The sequence below is a fragment of the Bombyx mandarina genome, chromosome 07 (genome assembly GCF_030267445.1).
Source record: "Bombyx mandarina strain Sakado chromosome 07, ASM3026744v2".
Taxonomy (NCBI): Eukaryota; Metazoa; Arthropoda; class Insecta; order Lepidoptera; family Bombycidae; genus Bombyx; species Bombyx mandarina.
Window position 1 is genome coordinate 4,157,037 of NC_143214.1, and position 22,618 is coordinate 4,179,654.

At 34.1% G+C, this 22,618-nt stretch overlaps 1 protein-coding gene and 2 long non-coding RNA genes across 8 annotated transcripts in view; 1 reads left to right on the forward strand and 2 right to left on the reverse strand.

Annotated features, from left to right (window-relative positions):
• trh (PAS domain-containing protein trachealess) overlaps positions 1 to 22,618 on the reverse strand; it is a 258,744-nt gene that overhangs the window by 155,189 nt on the left and 80,937 nt on the right. The gene's annotated exons all lie outside the window — the stretch shown is intronic.
• Positions 5,445 to 6,764, forward strand: LOC149502608 (uncharacterized). Its single transcript, XR_016323306.1, has 2 exons — positions 5,445 to 6,114; positions 6,487 to 6,764. It is a non-coding gene; the product is annotated as an uncharacterized LOC149502608 (long non-coding RNA).
• LOC149502609 (uncharacterized) lies at positions 5,780 to 8,152 on the reverse strand. 2 transcript variants are annotated; one of them, XR_016323305.1, is made up of 3 exons: positions 7,608 to 8,152; positions 7,277 to 7,524; positions 5,780 to 7,172 (listed from the first exon to the last, which is right to left on the reverse strand). It is a non-coding gene; the product is annotated as an uncharacterized LOC149502609 (long non-coding RNA). The 2 variants fall into 2 exon arrangements; XR_016323304.1 differs by having other exon boundaries at positions 7,277 to 8,152.

Sequence of the window (22,618 nt, forward strand, 5' to 3'; positions counted from 1 at the left end):
TTCGTTAACAACTTCGCACTTTCTTCGTTGCGCCAACGCGTTCTTCTTCAAGAAATTTGTTTTTGGACATATGACAACCTGAAAGGTGCTTCCAAGTTTCCTCATTAATGAGATATAATTTCATAGTAATTGTATTATTGGCTTTGTTTGTAATATTCCCGGCAAAAAATTTACTGTAAAGCATAAAGTTCATTTAAGTAATAAAAAAGTAATTATAGGTATATGTACGTACTGATATAATATGAGAAATTCTCGTATGAGCCCTCAAAGATTCGAACTTATAGCTTCTTAAAGAGAAAAAACATAATTGGCAAATTCCATAACATGTAAATAGGCAAAATGAGTGACGGTGAATAAACATGACATTCACCTGGTACTCGATTACCCCGACCCATTAACGGTGCTTTTAGGTACCACAAGCACCGGTAACCATCCTCGTCTAACCCGTCGCTTGCAACGAAGGGCTTGACGAGTGAATTAACACATAGACATAGTCCACTGAGTTTTTCGCCGGATCTTCTCAGTGGGTCACATTTCCGATCCGGTAGTAGATTCTGCGAAGCACTGCTCTTGCTAGGGCCAGTGTTAGCAAAACTCCCGGTTTGAGCCCCGTGAGCTCACCTACACGTCAAGGAGAAGCTGAAATAGCCTCTCAAGGCTATCAGCATAGGTAGGAAAAAAAAGACGATTATTTATTTACTTGTGTTATCGCGTATTTTAAGACATCGACTCTTTATGGCCTCCAATAACCACTTAAGAGCAGGTGGCCGTAGGCTTACTTAAGAATCTGAGCGATAAATTAAATTCAATGTTATGTATCAGGTGACGACAAATGATATTCTTTCATGACCTGATTGATCGCAGTAACACCAACAAAACAAAAACTATCGAATCGTATCTTAATATTAGACTAATAGACTTCCAGATACTATCTGCTCCTTCTGCAGACTTCAAACTTCAGTAAAAATCATATGTAGTTGATGGAACAATCAAATAAATTCTTGATCACTTCCAAAAGAATACAAAATTAATTTGACATTTATTAGTTACAGAAACCGTTAAGTGTATGTTTTCCGGTGATATAAGTTAGTGAAAGACGGCGCGATTTACAACTCGTATGGTGTGGCAATACGTAATACCATCAGGGTCTACACAAGGTAAAAAATTTGAAGAAATTAGATTGGGAAAAAGGTATAGTGGAGTTAAGGAGTGAAGACACTCCGCAAATAGATTTAATTTTCTAGTTTCAAACGATATAATTGTTGATTTTCAACAAACATAAAGCCTTACACAACTCTCGTCACTAAATCCTTGTTCGGACTAGGCGAGTATTTTAGTCGAGTAACGAGTAATTTAGTGGCTAAACTACTCGCTACTGCACAGAAATTGTTCGCATTACAGTCCAGTAGAGTACACAAGTGAGTAGTGTTTGTGAATTCGGTAGGCAGCGGCTTGGCTCTGTCCCTGGCATTGCTGAAGTCTATGGGCAACGGTAACCACTCACCATCAGGTGGGCCGTATGCTCGTCTGCCTACAAGGGCAATAAAAAAAAAAAAAAAAGAATGTCCGAAAGTTGTGTGAATTTTCTGTTAACGAAAATACACTCAAATTCAGCGCAAACATACCCATTTGACAAGTGCCACTAATGAACTCGACTAATCAACTGGTTCGGACTTGTTTAGTCAGTGAGCCAGTGAGCAAGGACGCGTGGTTGGAGGCGCTACTCGCCCGAAAAAATAGAACAAAATGGATTGACTTGAATAAATTATTTACTAACCTACTCGACTAAATTTTTGGTGTTCAGACACATTTAGCTACTAAATTACTCGGTACCTACTCGACTAAAATACTCGCCTAGTCCGAACAAGGCTTTAGGGACTGCAGTAAAGGCAAATTGGATTTTTTTCGAGCCCTCCACAACGGGAGGATTTAATTATTGTTTTATTACGTGTCGGAGGGTCGAGCGACTTTATGTTAATGCTGATGCCAACGCGATTTTGTAGATCAACGTACTTAAATGAAGTGAGAACTTCGGTGTTTTTTTCTTCTTGTAGTTGTCTGACTTTTGTGTTCTGTTTTGTATTGGAGTGTTATTGTATTAATGCTAAATGGTAGGTGATAGGTTTATGAATGATATTTAATGACGAAATATTATCTGGTTCTCAAAATGGTCCAGGAAAATAGCAATTCAGATTTGGTGGACTTGTCTTGACTTATATACCTTGTAATAATTTTTTGCATTACGTAATTATTAATATTAATTAAAAAACTCGATGAAAACAAAAAAAACTAACTTATACATCGAATCAATGTAATATTTATTATGGTGTATGAAAAACAAACGAACTATCTTTAGCGTGCTTTAGAAATTTGTCTTTTTCTCGAATAATACCTATCTTTGCTCATTGATAAACTATAAGTATATCGGACCTTTTCATAAATTAATCCGTCAAACATTGTTTGCCTAAGTCAGGTTTTTTTTTGTATTTTGAGATTTGCCGGCTGATACATATACTATTATCATATGAAATTGGTCATTATTCTCACACAGAGAGTTCACATTTTGCTACTGCTTACGTGGACCGAGAGAAACATGGCAGGTTGAACGCCCAATATGCGATATACGGCGTAAAACTAACCATATTAATGTCTTTGAATTGGAAAAACTTTTGAATAACTTTTTTCTAATTTTAAGTTGGTAGAGATGACTGCTGCTAATAGTTTTATTAAATACATTTTAAACTCGTATTGCTTTATAAAGTCAGGTGAACATTATTATAAGAACACAAACACAAGCATTACATAATATTTCGGCTAATACGATTGTTTTGAAATAGAGTTATTATCGAAGACTAATAATTTCTACAATTATTCACATCCATATGATTGTAATTCCTCACGATCAAACGAAACAGATCTTTAAACCAAAGCGGTTTAGTTGATTTTACATTGCAAACGATTCACTTGAACATCGATTTATAGTTACGTATTGTCAACCAAGATTGATGGTTATTTCAAAGCAGTAAAGTATTAAAATTGATTGCACAATCTTAGTTTTAATGTGCAAAACCTTAATGTCTGATATTAAGATGAACTTTGACATGAATTGTATTGCACGTATGTATGTATTTATTTGATGTTCTGAGGCATTCAGAGTTCAAATGTTGACCTATTGTGAGGGAAAGTCGATATCGAGTTCTATGCAAATATTTATAACGATAAGCGTATACTGCTCGCAAAATATTCAAGGCTTTAATGATAAGAGGCGGTTTTTGTTTTATTGCTTAGATGGGTGGACGAGCTCACAGCCCAACTGGTGTTAAGTGGTTACTGAAGCCCATAGACATCTACAACGTAAATGCGCCACCCACCTTGAGATATAAGTTCTAAGGTCTCAACAACGGCTGACCCACCCTTCAAACGAAACGCATTACTGCTTCACGGCAGAAATAGGCAGCGTGGTGGTACCTACCCGCGTGGGCTCACAAGAGATCAGTAATTACGCAAATTATAATTTTGCGGGTTTGATTTTTATACACGATGCTATTCCTTCACCGTGGAAGTCAATCGTGAACATTTGTTGAGTACGTATTTCATTAGAAAAATTGTTACCCGCCTGAGATTCGAACACCGGTGCATCGCTCAACGCGAATGCACCGGACGTCTTATCCTTTAGGCCACGACGACTACAACCGAACCGATACGGGTCGTTTTCATATTTGGGACCAAAAGCGAGTTATTTGATTTGATTCTCATAACCTTAATGCTCAAGTGAAAACAATAAACATAACTAAAAATAAAATAAATATCTCGATATCTTAATTACAGTGTTTGAAATAGATACAAGTCTGGGTCTGCGGAGGGACTTCGGTTCCCTCTGTATTTTATACCGTATGTTCCATGGGGAGTGCTCTGAGGAATTGTTTGAGATGATACCAGCATCTCGTTTTTACCATCGCACCGCCCGCCACCGGAGTAAAGTTCATCCATACTACCTGGAGCCGCTGCGGTCATCCACAGTGCGTTTCCAGAGATCTTTTTTGCCACGTACCATCCGGCTATGGAATGAGCTCCCCTCCACGGTGTTTCCCGAGCGCTATGACATGTCCTTCTTCAAACGAGGCTTGTGGAGAGTATTAAGCGGTAGGCAGCGACTTGGCTCTGCCCCTTGCATTGCTGAAGTCCATGGGCGACGGTAACCACTCACCATCAGGTGGGCCCTATGCCCGTCTGCCTACAAAGGCAATAAAAAAAAAAAAAAGATAATAAAAAAAAAACAGTACTAAAGATAAAAAATGAAAGTTTAATTGTTAAATAACAAAATGTAAAATAGAACAAAATATATACATATATAAACAGGAACAGATATCGTCTTTTCACATTAAAAGTGTACAATTTCCTGAAATATTCGAAATTGAGTTAATATGCGGAATCATTTGCTATCACCAGTATTTTTTTCATAAATACTGTCGAAAGAGCGTAGCTTAGTTTTTTTTTTGTTTGCCTATCTTTTGACTACTATTAACAAAATTAATACATAACTTTATCTTACTTTAAAAGACTAATACTTAATGTAACTGGTAAAAAATAAAAAATAAAAATGTTGCAAAGATGATTAATATTAAAAATATAACATGTTAAACCTTTAAAACACTTTCCTGTAAAATTAGTAATTTTTGAGATTATACAGTTTTAATGCGAGAAGACGATATATAAAAAATAGGGAAGGGTGTTTTATAGTACCCACAAGTCAGGCCACTGTTCACCTATTTCGTATCCTATACTCATATACTATACTTCTACCATACTATATACTACTTCACCTATACTATACCTTAGTATATACATACACCATACTATATATTCCTATACTATATACTAATCCACCATATATTCCAGTTTAAAAAGTGGGACAGCAGTCGTAAATAAAATTGGAACTTCAACCTTCTGTCTAACTGTGGGTAGCGGCGTACAAGTTGCTGTCCATTAGCCTATAAAGTAATAAAATTTTAAACAAATTGCATTTACTAACATAGGTAATAACTATTTAACTACAGATAAACAAGAAGAATTAATCGTGTAATTTCGATAATAAAATTTAATCATAAAATTTCACTCATCTCAGATACTCGTTTGGCTGAAGTCGTCATAGCCTAACGGCCGTTTTCAATAACCTATCTATCCCTAGTTTCGGTTACTAAAGATAGACAAATCTATATTTTTGTCCTTACTTACGTTCCAATAACCTATCGACGGGCAGCAGTTCCTATCGGATTTATCTATCCATCGTCGGGAGGACGGATAGCCTGCTAAAGATAGAACGCTCATACAAATCGTGCTTACTTCCGTTTCAATATGAGTTTTAAGTAACTCTCCGGTAGGCGGCGCTATCTCTAGTATGGGCATTCGCTTATCTGTCAAAATCGGCCGGTTACATATTTATCTTTCGAAAGTAAATCGCTATAATTTAATAATTGTTTCTCTTCATATTGGCATATTGTAGCAGTGATGATAGTGATATGGAATTATTTCAAATGATAATGGATTGTGATGCAGATAGTGATAGTGAGGCCGATATCATATGGTTAGGAAAATAAAGATCGTCTGAATTACATGGCGAAGATCAATAATTACGAATTTGACTATAGATTTCTGAGCAAAGGTGTTGTGAATGAATTGATTAATTTAATGAGACCATATTTGAGTGTAACGTCAAAAAGGTAAGATAAATTTTAACCATAAAAGTACTCGTTATTACAACTTATATTTGTTTATAGCAATAGCAAAATTATACCTAATTTTTGTTGTGTTACAAAATCACACTCAACAGGAATTCTATAATACTGCTGGATTCCCATGGTGCCCTAAATGACATTCATATACTAATACAATAACCTGGTAGGCTATTTACCTTCATTCTTATTACACACTGATACCTCTACATTTTATATTTGTGTTACAGATTCAAATATAGGAGAGGAATTTAGAAATAGAAAAAGAGTATTTTGAATGTGTAATTTGTGTGCAATGCATCATTGATGTTTCAAAATGTTGTTGCTTGATGGCCTGGGTCTACTCATGATATAACTATAATTAACCATTCCGATTGAAAAGGTATTTCTTATTTATATTACCTTATTTATATTATTATTATTATATATTATTATTATATTTTTATTTATTTATATTATATATTTAGGTGTTTATATGAATTTAATATGACACTATTATAATAAATTATCTACATATCAAGAGAACATTGATAACAAGGTGGACTTGGAAATTGCTATTTGCTTGCCGATAGAGGCTATCCCCACAACCCTATCTTTTAACGTGATTAATTAACCCACATACTCAATCGGAACGATTTAAAATGAATCACATATTAAAACAAGAAATACTATAGAGAGGTAATCTTTTTTTTTAGTTAAGAGCTTGTTATACTGTATTGTAAAATAATTTAAGCGAATAATGTATAATTTTCAGATGCATTGGTGTTTGTAAAAGAAGACTCCCTGTATATCATTGAAAAGTAGATTAAAACTAGAAAACATGCAAGCTGTTATTATAGCTGCCATGCTGCATAATATCGTCAGAAGTATGAATTTAGAAGAATTAGAATCAGAAATTTCAGTCGCAGATACATTACAGGAAAATAATATAATTGTTCGTAACAATTTTTCAAAACTTACATCTGAAATACAACTATGTACTTATAAATAATTGCTTCCAAAGATAATTTATAAAATAAACTCCAAAGATAATTTGACTATTTTTTATTTTCCAAAATGATAATTACATGGTAGTTAGTACATAAAAGATATTTAATTTAGAATTTGTACATATACTTAAAAAACTATCGAACATAAAATTATTATTGCCTACTTAATTTATGAAATTTAATATTCCTTTTAAGTAATTTTTAATTTTTTAAATTATCTAAATCTAACTTAACTTTTGCTACAACAATCTCCTTTTCTTTATTTTCCAAGTCAAGTCTCTTTTTTGCTATTAGATATTCTGCTAATGTATTGTCCCTATGCTAGCCTTGCATTTCTTTTCTTCCATCTTGTTTCCGCTTGGCTGTAAAAGTGTTAAAAATATTATGTGTGACCTACAACAATGTGCATGCTTTATCCAAAATTTCATCTGCAATCCTTACCACCTCCAGCCTGTAACAAAGAGCATAATTATTTCAAATACTACGGCAACCTGAAGAAAAAATCATGTTTATCAATGTGTTATTAGAGACAAACAATCAACTAATTATACTAACCTTACTAAGGTTGTTTCTTATGTTGCCGTAGCGTTCTTTAAGTTTTCCCATTTTAGTCGAAGCTGCGATGGAGTTCGTGGGAAACGACGAATCGACGAATTAAAATCATTTACAAGGGTTTGCCAAGCCTGCTCCTTCAATTTATTGTTTGTGGCATTTGTTGCCTTATTATTGAAATGTTTTTTCGCCGCCACAAATTCTGCTAGAATCATCGTCTCATCTTTTGTCATGGGTGCTGCCTTTCTTGACTGAAAAAGATATATTTTCTAAACTTGAACTCAAAGTTTTCAAAGTAAAATTATTATTATCAATGTAGTTCATAGATACTTACAGAATTCATTTTATTTCACTGTAGCTCTTTAATTATAAGCACACTTAGAATTATAAACGAAAGTTTTAAAGCGTTTTGGAGGTAAGTCATCATCTAATATAGTAGGTAAACAATAGAAAAACAAACAAAAGAAACTGATCACTGCTTATTGGCAAACGGACTGTCAAAACGTTTCGTTTCATAATTTCGACTAGGATAAAAATAGCAATACGTCCAATTTAAAAAAATCTACATATGTTTTTATTACTTTTTGTTATAAACAAATGTGTTTGTGATAGTCTACAATATGCTGGTTAAATTATAGTTATAATTTAGAATAAAATAAAATAAGTCTTGATCCTGATGTTGTTTCGTATTTGTAGTAGAACGAAACGTATCAAGAGGCTCAGATAAATCGGAGGGAAGAAGCTATCTACTGTTGGTTAAAGAGAGATAGCACTTATCCGTGATTGTGAAACGCAAACTAAGGATAGATACGCTCTTGCTGATATTCGGAGATAGCTATCTATCCGAAAACTCAGATACGTTATTGAAAACGGCCGTAAAGGATAAGGCGTCCGTTGCATTCGTATCTAGCGATGCAACGGTTTTCGAATCCCGCAGGCGGGTACCAATTTTTCTAATGAAATACGTACTTAACAAATGTTCACGATTAACTTCCACGGTCAAGGAATAACATCGTGTAATAAAAATCAAACCCGCAAAATTATAATTTGCGTAATCACTGGTGGTAGGACCTCTTATGAGTCCGTACGGATAGGTACCCCCACCCCGCCTATTTCTGCCGTGAAGCAGTAATGCGTTTCGGTTTGAAGGGTGGGGCAGCCGTTGTAACTATACTGAGACCTTAGAACTTATATCTCAAGATGGGTGGCGCATTTACGTTGTAGATGTCTATGAGCTCCAGTAACTACTTAACGCCAGGTGGGCTGTAAGCTCGTCCACCCATCTAACCAATAAAAAAGTGTAGTATTGAGCATTAAAAACAACTTTATTTGAAATGCTCAATACGGTATTTTAAGAATATGCTGACTATAATCTCGGGAATTTTATCTATCGCGAAGTAACTGATTTACGATTTATTAATGTTGTATTTAATTCATTTACCTGTAAGCTTGATCCCAGTACTTTACTATTTATCTATAAAGCTTTACGCGGAATTTAATATTACGATGTTATTGCTTCGTTCCGTTTCTATTTTTAATACGCTTTTATTAGCTTCAGACGTATGTATGTTAGTATGTAACGGTATCTTTGAACATGATTTCGACCCCCTTCAAAACGTCGGATTAACTCGAAATTTGGCATACTTATTAAGGACCGATGACAATGCAATATTTAAAAAAAAATTGATAAAATTTAAATATAACTAAAAAATGAGAAATAAATAATAGTTTAAAAAAATCGAACATAATACGCTTTTATAGAAAATCCAACTAAAAAATAGAAAATAAATTTGAATTAAAAATAGTGTAAGAAAAAATGATTTTATTATAAACAAGCGTGGGGTGCTTTTCAGGATATTATCAAAATAACCCTTCTACTCACATCTGTTCATAAAATATTTATAACTACTGATACCATGCACCCCACGCTTTTTTTACAATAAAATCATTTTTTCTTACCTTATTTTTAATTCAAATATATTACAATTTATTTTCTATTTTTTAGTTGGATTTTCTATAAAAGAGTATTTCTTTAATTTTTTTTAAATATTTTTTTTATTTCTTTATCAATTTTAACTTTATTTTATGATGGTCATTACGTAGACATATGAGCAAGCAGTGTAACCATTTTTTGGATTGGTCCAATACGCGTTATGATCATGTTAGCAATTTTTTTATAGCTTAAATGGGTGAATGAGCCCACCGGCTGTTAAGGGGTTACCGGAGAAAATAGACATAAACCATGTAGACGTCGCCATCCACCTAGAAACATGAGTTCAAGTGTCGGTGTCTACAATACAACAGCTGCCCCACCCTTCAAACTGAAACGCATTACTGTTTCACGGCAGAAATAGCCAGAGTGGTGGTGCCAGGGCATCCTGACAGTAAAGATATAGCGTAATCGGGCGAGCCCTAGGCTGGCACAGGTTCGCACGTCTACGCAATAAATAAAATACGATACCTATTTCTGCAGTAAAAAAGCCACGTTAGAGGCAGTTGCGTAGTAAAATTAGGGCACCCATATTAAAAAACCTAGTGCGTCCCTCCAAGTGTTGATGCCGAGAATCTTCCTTACAGCAACCAATCACTTCACTACCCGTACTAAATTGTGTCAAACTATACTACAAAAAAAAAAACCTTTAAATTAGACCTGCACCAAGCAATCCCTTATTGGCTCGATCGTAACAAAAGCAGTAAATATGAACACAAAAGTAATGTTTAATGTGATGGAAGAAGTAACATGCAAATAGGGCAATTTAGTTGGCGATTTTGATCAACGCTCGTATTATGTCAAATGGACCGACAGAGAACGCGCCGTTTGATTTACTTTAGCCTAAATTATGAAAGACTTTAACGACGTTTTAAATTGGATAGTTTTTCATGCGAACGAATTTTCAGAGGAACTCTGTCGTGGCTAATGTTTGAAGTTAATACCTAATATTGTAGTACATTGCGATGCAGAATATATTTTACGATAGGACAGAGTTAAAAGAATGAACATCCCTCATAAGTGCTTATCGTACCTTTCCATAAGACTTTCTTGGAAGAAGACTTTTTACTGGTGGTAGGACGTGTTGTGAGTCCGCGCGGGTAGGTACCACCACCCTGTCATTTCCGCTTATCCTTTAGGCCACGACGACTTCAAAAATGTGTCATGTAAGAGACCTGAAGTCTCGAGTTATCGTTGTTACGATAATACACAATTCAGCTCTTCAATCTCTGAACAACCAGCCAGAGAATACGTTTGAAAAATCCTACATTCAAAGCGATTTACAACTATAGTAAATCATTAATGAAAACATTTACAGATTACATTACATATATATACATATTTTACTGGTGGTAGGACCTCTTGTGAGTCCGCGCGGGTGGGTACCACCAACCTGCCTATTTCTGCCGTGAAGCAGTAATGCGTTTCAGTTTGAAGGGCGGGGCAGTCGTTGTAACTATACTCGAGTACTTAGAACTTATATCTCAAGGTGGGTGGCGCATTTACGTCGTAGGTGTCTAAGGGCTCCAGTAACCACTTAACACCAGGTGGGCTGTGAGCTCGTCCACCCATCTAAGCAATAAAAATAAATAAAAAATAAAAACCAGCCATAGAAAACGTTTGAAAAATTCTACATTCAAAACGATTTGCAAGTATAGTAAATCATCAGTGAAAACATTTACAGATTACATGCGCGAAACGAAATCTTCATTCGCAACGTTCCAAGTCAATATGTTCACCCCTCGATAAATAATTTGGGTATAGTATTAGCATATGTCGATTTATCTCGCGGCTCGCTGCTAGAATTATTATTTATAGTCTGCGCCGACCCCAGCCCTCGCAGTTCGTATGTTAAAACTAAATCCGCTTTGATGTATCAAGATTTTACAAAGACTATTGAGTTTGTAGACGCGTCGCGTTAATTTTGAACTATTCAATTGCTTTTTACTCTGGAGCTTTTTGGAAACGTGTAATAAACGTCTTTCAAATATTGTATTTAGCGTGCAATATTACACTTTCTTTACGTGTAATAAAGTATATCGACGCTTGAAAGGCAAACTTGAATAAGCGACAATAACTGCTTTATACATAAATGATAGGCAATAACCCAATTCGATGCACAAAAAAAAATATTTCTAGGTCTATTAAAATTATTTCAATCCTACAGCTAGATTCGTTAAAATATAATTTTTTTCAGGTATTTCAACTTTAAATTAGTCTAATGCAAAGTTCACGCATTGTCGCTTAGTCACGTTTGCTTTTCAAGCGTCGATATATTTTACTATCTTCTTTGCGAAGACTAGCATGAACAGTACGCAATGGAACGAAAGATAGTCGACATTCTTTTCCCAGGTTTCAAAGTATTTTCATAAATAATTTCGTCAAAATATTCTCAGTAGTTCCGATGAAGTGGGCGTAGAAACAAAGAAACATACAAAAAGTAGGAAAAAAATACGGATGCTTCTGGAAGATCGTAGTCTTTACAATTAATATGCAAAGCATTGAACTTTCTGTTTTATTCTATGAAAATAACGGTGCACCAAGCCTTCTTCCCTGACTAGTGAATACACCAAGGAGAAACAGTGGAATTAGCATTTTCCAATTTGTATATTTGAATGTCAAGGTTTGGAATCTGATGAATTTGTTGTTTATGAACGTTGCAAATTTTGATATGAATAACGCAATCTAAATATAATATGTGAATATTTTTTTATTTGGGCCAATAAAACACTTGATTGCTTCACACAAACCTAATTTTTATTACGTATTTATATATAGTAAAAATATACTATATATACTCGACTTCCGTCTTTTGAGTTTCACTACTTCTATCCACCATTGCGTCTTGTAACTTCCCACATTGACCATTCCTCCTCTCTTTTAAAAAAAAACTATACGTCAAACATTCATTAGCTGTCTCTTTTACCTTCTTAGTCTAGTCAACAAGTACAAAAACGTGTTAAATAGACATAAAGCTCCTAAAAATATGTACGATAGCTCATTGGATGCGGAATGATGTCTACAAAAATGTTTTTTAAGGGCTTATTAGCACATAAAAATTGCGATTGTTATAAACAAAATAAGATTTAAAAAAAAAGGAATTTGATTTTTCCTTAATAATTTCTAAAATAATGATATTTAAGGAATTTTAAAAAAGATCCTGAAAGAGGAGGAAATTTCCAATAAAAAAGTCCCAACTCCCGGAATTTTATCTCTATTATTTATAAAAAAAAAATAACGCTGAAAATAGCGCTCCGCGTGGTCGCTACGGCATAGGCGCGCAGTCTAAAAAGCCGGTATATTACCTAAAATAATTTTTTTATAGTATTAAATAACAATTTAAAAATTTGAATAAATTATGGTGTAATCTAAACACTTGAAGGAAAAAAACCTCGGTGAAAAAAAAATTTTACATCGATTTTTCAAAAATTTACACCATTGTTAATTAACTAACTTTTTTCCAATCTCTGTTTTTATAAATTACGGTATAAAAGTTACAATAATTCATCTATAAATTTTTCCCTTCGTGGAGCTCTTATCATTTAAGTACTTAATAAAATGAAGCAAAAAAAAATTTTTAATCTTTATTATTTTGATAATTATAATTTTTTTTAATTAACAAAAAATTTAATTTCTAAAAAATGTTATGAAAAAAATTTTTTTTTCGTAATATCTTAATATTGCTGTTTTTGCATCTACCATAGGTTTTAATTAACATTTAAAAAAAAATTTTTACGCTATTTGTTAAGAAATTGTTTATAAATAAATAGACTATTTTGGGATTTAAAAAAAAAAAGAATTACCGTCTTATTGTATAGGTGAAATAAAGATATAAAAAAAAAAAAAAATTCTTAAATAAATGTTTTAATTGTTTAAAATCGTTTTTTTACATATTTCAATTGTATAAATAATTAGTTAAGAAATTATTTTTTTCTTAAAAATCATCATTGACTCTTTTCAGCGGATTAACAAAGAAATACATTTTTTTATAAATAATTTCATTGTTTATTAACTTAACAATTTGTTATAAAAAATTAATATTAATCGTTATATTTTTTTTTGAAAACTACAAAAAATTATAAAAACAACCATATATATAAAATATAGAAAAAAAAATTGTATTTTTTACAGCATTTTTAGATATTATATGATAATGAAATTACAGCCGTTACATAATTTGTCAAGCTATAAATTGTTATAACTTTTAAACTATAAGAGATACGGTAAAGGACACTCAGGTCATTTTTATAAAGGATTTATTTATCTTTAAAATAAATTCAAAATCGATCCTGTAACTATTGTTTATCAGTTATAAGCATTTGTTTATAAAAAATTATGATTTCTTTGATATTTTTTGAAATTTCATAGCTTATAATTTGTTGAATAATATAGATACAGCTACGGACCCAAAAACTTTTTTGTTCTATGATAAAGTATCTTTCTAATTACGTATAAATCATAGAAATATATAATTTTGTTTAAATAATATACTAGTTTTAATTTATACTTACCTCATTTATATTCTGCTATCGATCAGTTTTCATTTATTTATCAAATGCTTATAACAACTGATAAACAATAGTTACAGGATCGATTTTGAATTTATTTTAAAGATAAAGAAATCCTTTATAAAAATGACCTGAGTGTCCTTTACCGTATCTCTTATAGTTTAAAAGTTATAACAACTTATAACTTGACAAATTATGTAACGGCTGTAATTTAATTATCATATAATATCTAAAAATGCTGTAAAAAATACAAAATTTTTTTTTCTATATTTTGTTATGTATGGTTGTTTTTATAATTTTTTGTAGTTTTCGAAAAAAAATATAACGATTAATATTAATTTTTTATAACAAATTGTTAAGTTAATAAACAATGAAATTATTTATAAAAAAATGTATTTCTTTGTTAATCCGCTGAAAAGAGTCAATGATGATTTTTAAGAAAAAAATTATTTCTTAACTAATTATTTAAACAATTGAAATATGAAAAAAACGATTTTAAACAATTAAAACATTTATTTAAGAATTTTTTTTTTTTTCTAAATCTTTATTTCACCTATACAATAAGACGATAATTCTTTTTTTTTTTTAAATCCCAAAATAGTCTATTTATTTATAAACAATTTCTTAACAAATAGCGTAAATTTTTTTTTTTAAATGTTAATTAAAACCTATGGTAGATGCAAAAACAGCAATATTAAGATATTAAAAAAAAAAAATTTTTTTCATAACATTTTTTAGAAATTAAATTTTTTGTTAATTAAAAAAAATTATAATTATCAAAATAATAAAGATTAAAAATTTTTTTTTGCTTAACTTTATTAAGTACTTAAATGATAAGAGCTCCACGAAGGGAAAAATTTATAGATGAATTATTGTAACTTTTATACCGTAATTTATAAAAACAGAGATTGGAAAAAAGTTAGTTAATTAACAATGGTGTAAATTTTTGAAAAATCGATGTAAAATTTTTTTTTCACCGAGGTTTTTTTCCTTCAAGTGTTTAGATTACACCATTATTTATTCAAATTTTTAAATTGTTATTTAATACTATAAAAAAATTATTTTAGGTGATATACCGACTTTTTAGACTGCGCGCCTATGCCGTAGCGACCTCGCGGAGCGCTATTTTCAGCGTTATTTTTTTTTTATAAATAATAGAGATAGAATTCCGGGAGTTGGGACTTTTTTATTGGAAATTTCCTCCTCTTTCAGGATCTTTTTTCAAAATTCCTTAAATATCATTATTTTAGAAATTATTAAGGAAAAATCAAATTCCTTTTTTTTTTAATCTTATTTATTTTGTTGTTTTAATAAAATGCATAGCTAGCAACCCTACAGGTGGAGTTCATTCTTATTTGTATTTATTTCTCCATTAATATACCCAAATTTCAACAGATAGAGAAATTTAATGAAGTTGCCTATGTCAAACTAAATAGAATATTTCTTTTTTGGGAAGGAAGGATTATTGGCGGCCAGAAGACCTTTCTAGTTTCACCAGGACAGGTGGACGAGCAAATACTCGGCCAGGAGGGTTGGGATTTCCTAACAGCTGCCCGAGCGCCTCCAAAGGACACCTAACAGCGCAAGGGTAGCTGCTTCGCGAATGCATCTTTTTTTATTGCCCTTGCAGGCAGACGAGCATACGGCCCACCTGATGGTAAGTGGTTACCGTCGCCCATGGACTTCAGCAATGCCAGGGGCAGAGCCAAGCCGCTGCCTACCGTTTTTTATTAAAAGCATCTGCTACCGGATCGGAATCGCGACCCGTTGAGAAGATTTGGCGGGAAAATCAGCGAGCTGATGCTTAGGTTAGGTTGCACGTCAAACTCTGCCGAGTTCGACGACTTACCAAAGTCCCTAAGCCTGCTCCTAGTGTTAGAGCTGAAGGCGTCTAAAGCAAGAATTATTGGATCTGATGGATCCGTAAGGACGGGTATGTATAATAATTTAATTAACATAAAACATTCATTTTTGCATTCTAAGTAATTCGATCCACATGTGGTTATAGATACTTGTTTGATATAAAAAAAATATGCTTAGATGAATGGACGAGCTTACAGCCCACCTGGTGCTGAGTGGTTACTGGAGCCCATAGACATCTACGACGTAAATGCGCCACCCACCTTGAGATATAAGTTCAAGGTCTCAAGTATAGTTACAACGGCTGCCCCAGCCCTTCAAACCGAAACGCATTACTGTTTTTTTTTTCCATATTTTTTTGTTTTCGGTATATAATATGTTGTGTGTGACACACACCCACATACTTACAATAAAATATCTTCAAGGTTCGTTTCGCTCTTAAACTTAAAATTCACCAAACGATCAATTTACAGTATAAACGTAATTAGCATAAACACGTTTTCGTTAACAAGGTGTTGTGAATAAAGGGCGCGTTCCGTTGCAAGACAAAACGGCGCCGATTAAGGATGACGTGCGACATGACGGCCGGGCGTCGTTAATAAAACGGGGGTTAATTAAAATCAAACATTTCGAATGTTTTCGTCATTAAACTCGACAGTTTAGTAGTGGATGCGGTGCTGCGCGGTACGATTTAATTGAATTTAAAAAAAAAACATTTCGATAATAATATCTGAAAACGAATTCATTGCTAGACTAGAAGTCGCGCTACGTGATGACCGCGACACAGTCTTCGTGTTTCGAAGATTAAAAAATATCAAGAATATTTATTTTGTCGATCGTGAAAATTAATCCATAGACACAGCCCTCTGAGTTTCCCACTGGATCTTCTCAGTGGGTCGCGATTCCGATCCGGTGGAAGATTCAACAAAGCACTGCTCTTGCTAGGGCTAGTGTTAGCAAAGCCTCCAGTCTGAGCTCTGTTAGCTCATAAGCCCGTTGATGCTACCATAACCCTTCGAGAATACTAGCAATATGTCGTAAAAAAAAGTCTTTTAGTATTTATTGTCAAAGTCTCATTCTGTGCCTCATTAGCTAGTAAGTAATTTTTATCGAAAAATTGATTACCGCGCTTATCGCATCGCTGTACGTCGCGTCGCATTGTTAAAGCAAGACATCGCACTCATCAAAAACTTTGAAGGGGCGTTGACAGTGCCTTCATCATTTTTATTCGCCTAATTAATAGAATAGGGTTGAAAGTGCCCCATAAATTACCTGTTTGTTTATGCAATTTTATGATTATGGTGATCAATTTGTACATTTAACAAAATTGGATTAGCAAATTTAACTATGCCCAAGAACCATGCCTATTTCTATAACCACCCTGCCTATTTCTCCACCCTGCCTATTTCTTTACTGGTGGTAGGACCTCTTGTGAGTCCGCGCGGGTGGGTACCACCACCCTGCCTATTTCTGCCGTGAAGCAGTAATGCGTTTCGGTTTGAAGGGTGGGGCAGCCGTCGTTACTATACTTGAGACCTTAGAACTTGTATCTCAAGGTGGGTGGCGCATTTACGTTGTGGATGTCTATGGGCTCCAGTAACCACTTAACATCAGGTGGGCTGTGAGCTCGTCCACCCATCTAAGCAATAAATAAAAAAAATAAAAAAAAGAACCGGTAAGACTGGTGGTAGGACCTCATGTGAATCCGCACGGGTAGGTACCACCGCCCTGCCTATTTCTGCCGTGAAGCAGTAATGCGTTTCAGTTTGAAGGGTGGGGCAGCCGTTGTAACTATACTGAGACCTTAGAACTTATATCTCAAGGTGGGTGGCGCATTTGCGTTGTAAATGTCTTTGGGCTCCAGTAACCACTTAACGCCAGGTGGGCTGTGAGCTCGTCCACCCAACTAAACAATAAAAAAAAGAATTTTTTTTTCAAAAAATACCCGGTGATTTTCTCCTGTAGTTCATAGTACGGTAAGACTTACCATACTACTAGTGTCTTAGATTCTAAGACACTACTATGTCTACTATGTCTTAGAGTCTAAGACATAGTATTGTAAGGTCGTCTTATTATAAGTCTATCTATATTTTCCATATCGACCATGAAGCAATCATAAATTGCGGTCTGAAGGGCGGGAATGTCTTGATTCTAATGCAACGGTAACTTGGACTTGGCTTCAAAAGGGCTGTGACCTCCTCTGCTCTTAAATCCAATACGATCGTATGTTTTCGTCTTTATATGACGCATAAGTCCTTATCTGATCGAGTTTCAACTTTATACAATCTTTATCAGGGTCACCTTTTCGCATAATATCATCTAGATAAGCTACGCATAAGTATTTTTGAAGTGAAACTTCTTTAGGCGCATGAGGGTAAAATTTTTACAGAACGTCACGCAGGTATGCAACGGAAGTGACATCAAACTACTATTGAAATTAAGTACTTGTCAAATGTCAGTAGTAGTAGTTGTTGTATTTTTCCAACTGGAAAGGCAAATGTATCCATACCATACGGCCTAATATTTTATAATTTTTTTGTGAAAAATGTTAATAGGAATTGAAATGAAATGAAAAGAATTTGGAACATTAATCAAATAGCATGAAATTAAATTAGTCAATTCAATTGGCAAAATATTAGTCATTTACAATTTAGAAATCTAAACATAATGTGACTGTCAACACTGAGGTTTGAGATTGACATTTGACAGACTTTTGGCGGGAACATATCTTCCTTTTTCCCTTCCTCTAAGTCTCGGAAATCTAAAGTTTTAGATTTGTATAAATATAAGCAAGACTTATAAATTAGTTCGCCAAAAAAGTTTCACTTCTGACATGTGTACTTTGTACGCACGCACTTTTTTTTTTAAATAATTACTGTTATTCCGGTATTCCGTGATAGTTACTGAAAAACGTGGATGGTATTCAACAGTACTCAATTTAAGCAAAAAGGTTTGTCCGTTTCTCACACTAGATGTGTATGCTGTGGGCTGTGGGTAATACCACTTTTGTAATAATAAGCCCAGCGATTAGTCACAAACCGAAAGAGACCATCACTTGGTCAGCAGGATTATTTTTAAGGTAAAAAAAAACCACCCCAAAGAAAACTATACGTTCTTTGGCCCCCATTCATCTGGCAGACGACACTTAATCAAAGTATCACAATACCGAGAGCATAATGCAGTAAGAAACCATGAATATTTATAAGGGAATTAGTCGAGGTCGCGAGATAACATGACGTGAAACACAATTTTGACGGAGTCGCGGCCATTTTTGTTTATGAAAACATTGTGTTGTTTATTTTTGTTACTTTTCATTTATTTTAACACAGCACAGGTTTATAAATGGATTCTATTTCGAGCGAATGTCGAGCTTCCCACCAGGTATTGCACCCACGTGACGCGCGGTTACATAGAACTCGATAAGCGGACACAGTAAAGGCCAGGATCTTTACTGGTGGTAGGACCTCTTGTGAGTCCGCACGGGTACGAACCACCACATTGCCTATTTCTGCCGTAAAGCAGTAATGCGTTTCGGTTTGTAGGGTGGGGCAGCCGTTGTAACTATACTTGAGACCTTAGAATTTATATCTCAAGGCGGATGGCGCATTTATGTTGTAGATGTCTATGGGCTCCAGTAACTACTTACTACCAGAAGGGCTTTGAGCTCGTCCACCCATCTGAGCAATAAAAAAACCTCCCACTAACGTCGCTCGAGACAAAACCCAAGCAAAGTAAGAAAGTTTCCGCGGTCAACACTACAACCAGACACGCAGGTCATCCTAATATCGCTCAGCTGGCGCAGTCGTCGAGGCGAAGAAGGATGTTACGCATTACCGATCGAGTCGACGTCGCCCAAAACACGTCATTACGGATCCTGCTGATCCATTAACGGTGCTTTTAGGTACCACAAGTACCGGTCATCATCCTCGTCGAACCCATCGTTTGCGATGAAGGGCTCGACGAGCGAATTTACCCATAGACACAGCCCACTAAGTTTCTCGCCGGATCTTCTCAGTGGGTCGCATTTCCGATCCGGTGGTAGATTCTGCGAAGCACTGCTCTTGCTAGGGCCAGTGTTAGCACCACTCCGGTTTGAGCCCCGCGAGCTCACCTACACGTTTGGCGCGGGCATTAGCTTTTAAGTTATTGAACAGAAAATTTCGGTTGCCGTTGCCGAAGCTGGTTTGTAACCATGATGAGAACGAAGCTGATATAGCCTCTCAAGGCTATCAGCATAGGTAGGGAAAAAAAAGAGAAAAAAAAACCGATCGATGATTGGTTTTTATTTATTGTTGCACCACAAAACTGATTCGGTCCATTCGAAGTCAAATTGTACAATACCGAATATGAATCGTTGCGGCCGACCAAATCCCATTTTAATATGGCCCTGGTCATCATATCCCGGGATCACTCCGCTAATCCCGGACTAATAGCCGGAGGTCTCTGCAATTTCCCGAACACGACAGCACCAAGGCAATTTGATATTTATACTCAAACCTCTACGGGTCAGTTTCTCTAACTCGACGAGGTATTTTGCGAAAATAATTTTTGAGGGTGCCAGAAAGCGGGCTGTTTGAAATGTGAAAGCATTTCGTTGTAAGATTATGTTATTAATATTGTTGTTTAAGTTATAGGTTTCGCTTGACAGATTTTATAGTTTCTGTTGGTCATTTATTACGGAAAAAAAAAAGATTTTTTTTATGTTGATATGAAAAATCAAGCCCGTACTCAAAATACTATTTCAGAAGATCACTGCGTAGTTCAAACACATGAGCGCTAAAACAAATTTCTGAAAGTACCGAATCTTTAGATAAACTTACTTTTGTAATAATCAACAATAGTTAACGTTAGTGGCATTGTTAATGGCATTGTCAACGGTAGTCTATAAAGGAAAAGTCGATGATTATTACGGTAGGCAAATAAAATAGGCAACCTTTAATCAATTTTAGAGTTTGATTTTTGTATCCTATTTATTATTATATTAACAATAGTAAATCCGTAATTCAGTTATGTTCCGTCATGTCTTCAACTTTGCGTGTTGCGATGAGTGAAAGAATCGACAGCCCGTCTGGTGTTAACTAATTACCAGACCCTTAGACGTTAACGACATTAATGCCAACACCTAAGACAAGAGTACTAAATCTCAGTTTCGAATATCCATATTTTCCAATATGACATGAGTTAAAAGTTCAATAAGTCCTATCCACAATTCAAGCTTTAAAGAAAATTATGACAGCTAAAAGTTTATATATATCTCTATATATAAAAATGAATTGCTGTTCGTTAGTCTCGCTAAAACTCGAGAACGACTGGACCGATTTGGCTAATTTTGGTCTTGAATTATTTGTGGAAGTCCAGAGAAGATTTAAAGGGTGGCTAAATATGAAAATGCTCGGAATTAAGTAAAAATAACAATTTTGTTTTTCCTTTGATGTGTCCCCCGTCGGACGGATTCCTTTTGTTTGTTTTAAGTTTATTTTATACAAAAGTTTAGGTCTTTTATTTATCAATTAAGGCACTACGAAGTCTGCCGGGTCAGCTAGTTAATAATAAAAATCTCGAGTTCACTTTAATCTTATTCACGGTATATAACATTACACAGTACAATTAGCTGTAGACAATATACATACAAGCAGTAGTTTGGATTCAAATTGACTTTCGATTGAGCGAAACAAGAAAAAAATCGCAAAATTTCCTTATTAGGGGAGCGTAAATTACCACCCCCTCTAATTGGGTATTTAAAACGTTCATTTCACGCGAAAAAACAAAGGAATTTATGCAAAACACTCGACGCGGACAAATTAAAAGCGCTGCCTTTAAAATAAAATAAAAAACGCATAAATTAATCCACCAAAATACGAATCTGTGTTTTAATTATTAAACGAGAGGATATTGTGGATATACTTAATTTAATTTTTTATTATTTCGTTTCTTTTATTGCTATTTGCTATGACCAAATGTTTCATGGACAAAATATTTATTGTTTTTAGTGTGTTTGTGTGTGTTTATTGTTTTTGATCAGGAATTGTTATTCATAATGTCGCTTATAACAGAGGGATTTTTATCAGGTTGCATAAAAGGCATCACAACCGATCAACATAATTTTATGCTTTGACTGGTGAGGACAAACAAAATTATCCGGCAGTGTGTGAGACTACAAACTCACCACTCAAGACATTTGTCTCCTGATCTAAGAGGTCCCGTAAACACATTAAAACCTTAATAGCATTTACAGAGTAATAAAAAAACTGTTAGCTACACTAATCAAATCAACAGCTTAAATAAAGAGGTACATCCATATATGCACTATCACTTGAAAGTTTTTAAAATTAAAGTCCATACTCGAGGGGTCAAACTTCTTAATAAAGAACTCCATAAATCTTCTGTTAACTTATTTATGTGTATTTTATTATTTTTATTATACAGAATTTAATTGATGTATATACGCATGTATACATCAACTAAATTCTGTATAATAGTTAAGTATGTATGTATATTATTATATATAATGATATGGAGTACTTCAGAATGAATAAATAATAAAAGGCTTAACTGCGTATTCTATTATATGTAATATATAATAAGGAAACAACATTTAAAGCACTTAATCTTTTTTAAAATGAATATTAAAAATTTAACAGTAAACAGTATATAACTATATAACTATATAAAACTGAACGTTTTTTTTACCCCATGATAGATACTTCACCCCATGACACTGAAAGGACATGAAGAAAAATCCTAAATTCTAATCCTAATCTCTTTTAAAAACTAAATAATTTAAAATAATAAAGGTTTTTCTTTACATATATTTTGACACCTCATTTTTATTGCGCGGTGAATGAAATCACGACCCCTTGGTTAGTGGTGCCAACATACATATATCAAGATGTAGATTACTCAATAGCTTAGCAGCGATCTCGCCTATCAAACCGGAACACATGATCACTTCACAGCAATGGTGGTGGTAGCTATACTTATGGCCTC